We start from the raw sequence: 8599 nt of genomic DNA on the forward strand, positions 1-8599 counted from the left end.
TGGCTGCAATTTGTGAATAAATATCTGTGTGCATTGATGTCAGAGTAGCCGCAGTCTGATTGACAGGAAGCCGGCGCCTAGTAGATGAAACATGGTGGTTTCTGGGTGTCTTTGGGCCCAGGCATATTTTGGGTGGGTACGAGACTTACTTAGATGGAAAAAACTGTTTAATAGCGTAGTATATGCGAACAGATCTTGGGAAATTTCGATATTTGTGATGCGTTCGGGCAACTGCTTTTTCTCTCATTAGCATTCCATGCTGAATTAGGCCCATTATACACTGTTTTGTATCATAGTTATAATAACAAACAATTATAATGGATAATTGTACAGGGCAAGTTGTAGGTATGTAGTATCATAAATGAATAAAGATAAATAGATAAAAAGAATAGTTACAATCTCCAAATATACTGCCAATACTAGTGACTACAATACAAAGAGCGTCCTAGTGACTGCCATACAATACAAAGAGTATCCCCTTAGTCAACATACAATACAGATGGCTTCCCAGTGACTGCCATACAATCCAATGACAATCTTATTAGAGATGAGCGGGTCCGGATTCCCGAGATCCGACAGATCCGAATATCGGGGATCCGGGCCAGATCCGAGCCGGCTCGGGAGTTCCCGCCTGAATTCCGGACCAATAACGAGGCCGAACGTCATCATCGCGCTGTCGGATTCTCGCGGGAGCGGGATCTTATAAAAGACGCACGCGCGCCCCGCCATCTTCACTCCAATCTTGGAGAGGGAAGAGGGTGGTTGGGAAGCTCCGTGTGCTCCGTGCTGTGCTCTGTGCCATGTGCTCCGTGACCTGACCTGTGCCCTCACTGCCCTGTGCTGTGCTCCGTGCCATGTGCTCCGTGCTGTGCTGTGCTCCGTGACCTGCCCTCACTGCCCTGTGTTGTAGACTTGTGGCCTGAGCCCTTTAGTGTGATTTAACTAACTAGGTGCTGCAGTGCTCACACGCAGGGGCTGCAGTGTCCACTGTCCAGGGGCTGTCCTGTGGCCCTTGCCCTGTTGTGATTTATTTAGCCCTAAGCCCTGTGTTGTGATTAATTTTATTTAGCCCTGAACCCTGTGTTTTTTTTGTGATTTAACTAACTAACTCAGTGCTGCAGTGCTCACAAGCAGGGGCTGCAGTGCTGCTGAGTAGTACACTGTGTACAGGGGCAGCATTAAGGGGCTGTGTCCAGTGTGACGGCCTATATCTTATCCATTGTCCAGTGTCACGAGTCACTCACGACATATATCCTGTGTCCTGTCCTGTGTGACGACTGACGACATATCCTGTGTCCAGTGTGACGACATATATCCTGTGTCCAGTGTGACGATATATATCCTGTGTCCAGTGTGACGACATATATCCTGTGTCCAGCGTGACATATATCCATTGTCCAGTGTGATGACATATATCCTGTGTCCAGTGTGACGACATATATCCAGTGTGATGACATATATCCTATATCCAGTGTGACGACATATATCCTGTGTCCAGTGTGACGACATATATCCTGTGTCCAGTGTGACGACATATATCCTGTGTCCAGTGTGACGACATATATCCAGTGGCCAGTGTGACGGCAAAATATCCTGTGTCCAGTGTCACAAGTCACAACATATATCCTGTGTCCAGTGTGACATGTAATGTGTGCCGGCATATATCCTGTGTCCAGCGTGACATATTTCCATTGTCCAGTGTGACGACATATATCCTGTGTCCACTGTGACGACATATATCCTGTGTCCAGTGTGACGACATATATCCTGTGTCCAGTGTGACGACATATATCCTGTGTCCAGTGTGACGACATATATCCTGTGTCCAGCGTGACATATATCCATTGTCCAGTGTGACGATATATATCCAGTGTCCAGTGTGACGGCTGTGTCCAGTGTACAGGAGCTGTGTCCAGGGGCGGTGTCCAAAGCTGTGTCCAGTGTGACGGCTGTGTCCAGTGTACAGGAGCTAAGTCCAGAGGCTGTGTCCATTGTTCAGGGGCTGTGTCCAGTGTGACGGCTGTGTCCAGTGTACAGGAGCTGTGTCCAGGGTGACGGGCTGTGTCCAGTGTCCAGGGGCAGTGTCGAGGGGCTGTGTCCAGGGGCAGTGTCCAGGGGCAGTGTCCAGTGTCCAAGGGGCTGTGTCCAGTGTGACAGGCTGTGTCCAGTGTAAAGTAAGAAAAATAAATAAAAGTAATAAATGAAATAAAAACACATTTTTGGAGGATGATTGAGGAGGAAATAGTGGGAGATCAGCAACCTGATAGAAGTGCTGAAGCTGCTACCACCAGTCATGACAAGGCCGATACTTCTTTGTATTTTTTGCTCTTTGGAGCATTTCTCTTTTTTTGGGATAGTTTATTAAACTGCCACCCTGTCTGCCCCTGGAGTGGCGCTCTGCTTCCAAGATGTGCCAGGTTGGAATTGTAAGGTCCACATGTATGTGATGCCCACTGCTGTCGCTTAGCTTAGTCATCCAGCTACCTCGGTATACACTTTTGGCCCAACTACAGTAAATGAAAACAATTTTGTGAGCTGTGAAGTGATCAAAATTGACTAGAAATGAGTGGAAACTAATGTTATTGAGGTCAATAATACTTTAGGGGCAAATACAGGCCCAAATTCTGTTATTTTAGCCATTTTTAGCATTTTTTCATAAAAATCCAGATCCAAAACCAAAACCAAAACCCACAAGGGTGGTTTTGCCAAAACCAATCCAGATCCAAAACACGAAGGGAGATCCAGATCCAAAACCAAAACCAAAACCCGAAAAAGTGTCCGCCGCACATCTCTAATTAGAATAGGTGGTGAGTGCAGATAGACCTGAGCCCACAGCATGCTGAGCGCAGCGAATGACTGTCGGAATCCCTACTGTCGGTGTGCTATACCACACCCCTGTCCTATGGGAGGAGGGTGTATATGGAACCGACCATGCGCCCTCTCTCCTCCATGTCACCTGGAGCTAGCACTCCACAAGAGCCACCCTCTCTGTGCTCCTGCTCATTGTAAGTAACAGGAAAATGCGAAAGCTCCTTTGAGAACCCTTCCTAATCCTAGGTCAGAAAAAACATAGTGTAATATGTCACAATTATACAAGGTTGCTGAGTTATCTCAACTCCTCAGGTCAATGTGAGCAATGTTTGTGTAAATAGTTTGCGCATAAAGATAAAGTTTATTTATAATTTTCACAAACTATAATACTGTATTATATGGTCCATGCAAATAGCTTTTGTCTTTAGAAAAGCAGCACTCATTTTAATTATACTAAAAATGCATTGTTTCCCTAAGTAAACACTTCCCCTCAGTCTCCTGTTGAAGTGAAAGGCAGAATGGCCTGTCTGTAGCTCACAATAAGGAGTTTTTAATTAGAACATAAAAAGACCCTCAAATGTTAGCATTGTGAAGCGAAGAACAAAACATGGGGACTTACACGGAAATAAAGTTTCTTGTTATTGTTGCAAATACAATTAGTAGCAGAGAGAATGGGTGCAGCTTACTGTAGCAGTATTGGGCGTCTTCCTGGGTATGGGAACGCCAGCCCTTGGAAAGATACAGTATACTACATTTGCTTATCAATCTGTCTGTACTCTGAGGTCTTGACTTATTCTTGTAAGGGCACAGGAAGGAGCTTGTAGGGGATGTAATGAGAGGTACTTAGTGGGGAAATGCTCTTGATAATGTATAATTCAAAAAGAAGTGTGGATAGCTAGGTAGAGGAAATGTTATAAAAAGGAGCCATTGTGTTCTTTGTTATGAAATAACTACGTTGTCCTGTGAAATGGGGCAAGGCATAGTTTGCAGACTCCTATGGCTATTAATTAATTTAACGACCGTATGGCTGATGTTACTGACATTGGTCTTGCTTAAGTTGGCTATAACATTAAATTGAGTAGTGCATTGCCTCCATGGTATCACAGATCCTTTGGGCTTCTATACCCATATTTCTTCATAATTGAATATTTTAAAAAATCTGAATTATACCGCTTCCGGCGGCAGACTAACCCGGCAATTACCTGGCTTTTGACGCGCCCGGTTATTCGGCCGCTCGCTGTCAGACCCGTTCACACAGAAATAGACCAGGTAATTTGCTCTATTACACAGGTTTTTCGCCTGTGTGAAATGGTCAATCCAGATCTTAAACTCTGGGTCTCTGACTCTGGTCATTTGCAGGGTCGGAGACCCGGAGTTTAAGTTCCGCATTGACCCTTTCACACAGAAAAATTACGCGTAGTTCATGAAATTCCCGGGTGGAACTGCCTCACCGAGAATTTCATTTTCTGTGTGAAAGGGGTATTAATTATATTTCCACCAACCAGTAGTAGTTTCCAACCTGATATCTCTATCACTGTTGAGAACATGATAATCAATTCTACCACACAAGCCTGTACCCTGTGTGTCATCCTTGACTCTGAACTTTGTTCCCCACATTCAGTCTGTCTTAAATTCAGCACGGACGGTGTCATGGTTAGCATTACTACCACCACAGCACTGAGATCATGAGTTCCATTCCCACCATGGCCCTAACTGTGCAGAGTTTGTATATTCTCCCAGTACTTGCGTTGATTATTCCGGGTACTCCGGTTTCCTCCCACAATCCAAAAATATACTGGCAGGCTATTTGGCTCCCAACAAAATTAACTCTAGAATGAATGTGTGTGCATGTACACATGGTAGGGAATATAGATTGTAAGCTCCATTTGGGCAGGGACTGATGTGAATGTTCAAATATTCTCTGTAAAGCGATGTGCAATATGTGTGTGCTATATAAGAAATTATTTATTTAGCACCCTCCAGAACAGGCATGTCCAAACTATGGCCCTCCAGCTGTTGTGAAACTACAAGTCCCATCATGCCTTGCCACAGTATTAGGAAATGCTAAAACTATGGCAAGGCATGCTGGGATGTGTAGTTTCAAACAGCTGGAGGGCCACAGTTTGGACATGCCTGCTCTAAAAGATACTAGATAGAATCTGATTGGTTGGCCGCAGCAACATTCCATCTTCAATAGGACTCACACCTAGCCAGAGTGAAATCCCTTCCTGTGCGTGCCTGCAAATTGATGTGTATGGCTTGCGAATGGTTAGCAAAAATTACACTGATCGGTGATTAGCAGCAAATCTATATAGAAGATGCTCACCATTGAAAGATTTTTCCACTGTGTGCAGTCTGCACGTAGGCTGCTATAGAAACAGGCCTGAGCTGATGTCACATGACTTCCCTTCAAACGCCTGGACACGCCTGCATTTTCCCTGACACTCCTAGAAAATGTCCAGTTATCACCCGCAAACTACAGCTTTCTGTCAATCAACTTGCTTTTGGCCAGCAATAAAAAAGTAGCCAGATTAAATTTCAGGATGGCCTTCACATGCCAACTACCAGCCAGATGCATTTAATTATCGTCCGGCCTGCAAATTTGCAGCCGTGCAATCGGGTCTTAATAACCCCCTATATCTGGGAAAGTGAGCCAGATGTAATAAGCTTTAAAAGTGATAAACTAGAGAGTGATTAACAGCCAGCCAATCAGCTCCTGCCTGTCATGTCACAGACTGTGTTTGAAACATGTAAGAGCAGGGCCGGCGCCACCACTAGGCAGCCTTAGCAGGAGCCTGGGGAGCATCGTGGCGACCCGCATCATCCGCCAAGCCCCCTACCCCTGGAATGTCACGGCCCCAGACACCCCCCCTCCCCTCCCTGGGGAGATTCGCAGCAGACAGAGCCGCATCGCACGGCAAGCCCCCCCCCCCGAATGTCACGGCACATCACTGGACCTGGCAGGCGGCCCCCCTGGAGCGGGTAAGTGATTGGGCGCTGCCCCTGCCCCCCTCCCCCGCCTGGGGCGCTCTGGTGCCTAGCACCGGCCCTGGGTAGGAGCTGATTGGCTGGCTGTTTATCACTCTTCATTTTATCACTTTTGAACCTCAGTGCATCTGGCCCAGATACACAGTAGTATACACAGATGCGATTGTGGGTTTGTCTAGAGGTCTTTACAGACAGTGCAAAAGAAGTGTTGGCGTGCAAAAGAAGAATCTTTCTCTAATGGTCAAAACCATTAGGTGGGGCAGATGTAAAATGTGCAGAGAGAGTTAGAATTGGGTGCGGGTGTGTTCAAACTGAAATTTAAATTGCAGTGTTAAAATAAAGCAGCCAGTATTTACTCTGCACAGAAACAAAACAACTCACCCAAATGTAACTCTCTCTGCACATGTTCCATTTGCCCCACCTGCAGTGCACATGGTTTTGTCCATTTAAGAAGGAGTTTGCTTCTGCAAACCAACCAGAATCACCCACAGTGTGTGTTAATTTGCAATTTAAAACTTTAAAACGAGCCTGCACTGCTGAGTAGTTTGATTTCAGTCCATCTCCTGTGCCTTTATATTTGTTTGATGGGTCCTTGGGGCTCCTCCACATTGCGGTGCACGGAGGACTGGGTTGCACTCAGAGTCTCAGCCTACACATCAGTCACTTCCTGGGACGCCGCATCAGCCTGCTCAGCTCACGTGACTCATGCAACCAATCGCTATAGTATTGGCACCATGGTGGGGGAAGGAAGATGGATGCTGTGGCCTCTCTGCATCATTACAGTACGACTGCTATGCTACTGTAGCACTGCAGCACTAATCTATAGTCTAGAGAGGGTCCAGTTTCCTGTACTTTGCGGTCCAGTCGGACCGCGGTCCGCCAGTTGCCTACCGTTGCACTAGAAGATAAAGTGAAAAATATGTTTCAGAAAGCCCGTTCTAGGGGTTGTTAATGACCCCCTCCCTCGTCCAGCATGTCTGAATGAGGAAGGTCCTTGTTAATGATGGCCATGCTAAATAAGATTTATCAGATGTGTGGCTGTCAGGTGCACATCATAGGTGCTTTTTAGCACCTGCAATGTATCGCATCCGATTTCCCTGGAACTCTCCCAGCAGCTTCCCGGGAGTCCTTTTACATGTGATTAATCGCATGAAATTAATCACATGTAAAATGGCACATCAAGTGCCACATCTGATGTACGGACTCCCGTAGAAGTTCTACGGAATTCAAGTCTGACCTGTGCCTTAGACAAGTGGGTCTAGTGTATGTGGGCCTTTAGTTTTGAAAAATAGGGCTTAAAATTTCCAAAGGTAAATTTTGGGACTGTCCCTATGGAATTTGGGCTCGCTTAGAATTGCAATTATGCTTCCTATGTAATGCACTTAGCAGGAAGGTTACTGTTTTCCATTTAAATCATCACATCTAGTTCATATGGCTGAATCAATGTTATTCTTGTAACAGTCTCTTAAAATGTCTTCTATCCTGGACTACAATGTTGCAGGCAAGAGCAAGAGAATAAACATACTATTTTAAACAGAGATAAAATTAGTTTGATGCTGTTTCTCATGCTCTGTGTCTGCACTGGCTTCTCACATTGACCCCTTAATCTCTTCAATTAACTCTGTCTGGCATAGTAGTACTGTTTTTCTGCTTGTCTAATGAAATGCAAACAATGGGGTATATTTACTAAAGCTTCTAAAAGTGAAAAGTGAGATAACAGAATTACCATCCGTATAGACATCACAACTGTTGTATCTTGACATACTGCAAGATTCTTAAAGAGATACTAACTTATCTAGCTAATGCACATAAACTATCTTTATATATACTACATCTCCCCCTTCCTTTCATATGTAAATTACTACTTTTAACATAACAATGTACTGACTGCATTTGAGCATAAACAGTGACCCACAATATGCAATACACATTAAACTTGAAAAACATTTTAGAACAACAAATTATGAACCATAAATTGAAAGTCATATCTGCTCAATAAGCCTTGTGGGAGGTTTAATGGCTCTGCCTCTTCTCGTCTGAATGTATGATCCTTCACTCAAAGGAACAGACACAATAGAATTACTTGGTGTTGAGGATGTTATAGGTGGTGTGTTGACATCAGCTTGACTTGGTGCATCAGAAGAAAAGGATGGGAATATCTTCTTGAAATGGGACACATTTCTTGTCACAGTGTGATGGTCATTTTCTGCAACAACCATTGTTCCTTTCCTTTTCACTACAGTCAGTGGACTTGGATGAAAAGTCGTCATGTCCTTGCGTAATACTTTTTGTTTCACCAAAACACGATCTCCTTCTTGTAAGTCTGAAACAATAGCTCTTCTTTTCCGGTCTGCATATTGTTTAGCCTTTTGTTTATTGTCAGAGTCCTTCTTTCTTACCTGAAGATCTCTAGATGAAGGAGTCAAATTGATTTCTGGAAGAGTGGATCTGATTACTTTTCTTTGAAACATTAATGTCTGAGGAGGGACATTTGTTGTGGAATGAGGCACAGAGCGATATTGTCTAAGAAATTGATTTAGAGATTGTTGAATTGGAATTCTGGATACCTTACAAATTCTTATTTGCTTTCCCAGATTACGCATGAAACGTTCAACAAGACCATTAGCCTGTGGCCACAGGGGTGTAATCTTTTGATGTCGAATTCCAAAATGTTTCATGAATTTGCTGAAATCATCACCTTGAAATGGCGGACCATTATCAGTCTTTATTGTTCCTGGAATTCCATAAGTAGTAAATATTTTGTCCAATGCTGGTAAGACAGATGTGGCAGACGTTGAAG

Source organism: Crinia signifera, chromosome 2 (assembly GCF_055691185.1).
Source record: "Crinia signifera chromosome 2, ASM5569118v1, whole genome shotgun sequence".
Taxonomy (NCBI): domain Eukaryota; kingdom Metazoa; phylum Chordata; class Amphibia; order Anura; family Myobatrachidae; genus Crinia; species Crinia signifera.